Genomic DNA, 750 nt, shown 5'->3' with positions numbered 1-750 from the left:
ATACATTCTTCAAAAAAAAAAAAAAAACTGCGATGGGAACTTTTGCACAGTATTTATATTCTCACGACAAATAATTCTGAATCTAATCAAAACATACACATTCTTTTGCATAGTATTAATATCACATCGTCAATATTCTCAGGGCAAAGAATTCTGAATACAATGAAAAAATACACATTCTTCCTCAAAAAAAAAAAAAGAAAAAAATGCGATGGGAACTTTTGCATAGACCTAATATTACACAACGTTACGCCGAGTGGTATCAAGTTTGCCTCATTGCTGTTACACAGAGAAAGACAGCCAACACGTCACGATTACTTAACAGCTCGATAAAGTCCAGTGTTGAAGTCACACCTCGAAATATACGGTCGCATTCTCGTGCAGAAACGAAAGGGAACCCTCGAGAAGAGACGCCTCTATTGCTGGAACGCGGCCCGTTTGCCCGAGTTTCATCCACATCATATTCAACGCGGTTCCAGAACACGCCGAACCTCTCTCCTCTGCGGTGAATCCAAACGGGAGGATTCTTAAATTACAATTCGCGATGATTCATCGAGGCTTAGCATGGTGAACGCCGGAGCAGGCAAACAGTCATCATCGCTCGTTGTGTTTTAACGCTTTGCCAAATAAATTGCGAATCGTTACAGAGAGGCGATGCTCGCAAGGTGGAACAGAATAGAACAGAATCTGACCGAGAGGCGGGAAAAACGTTGCAGAACACCAGAGATCGTTTTTCATGATTAAAATTAG

Source organism: Habropoda laboriosa, unplaced genomic scaffold (assembly GCF_001263275.1).
Source record: "Habropoda laboriosa isolate 0110345459 unplaced genomic scaffold, ASM126327v1 scaffold804, whole genome shotgun sequence".
Lineage (NCBI taxonomy): Eukaryota > Metazoa > Arthropoda > Insecta > Hymenoptera > Apidae > Habropoda > Habropoda laboriosa.
Note: the sequence above shows the minus strand (reverse complement) of the source record.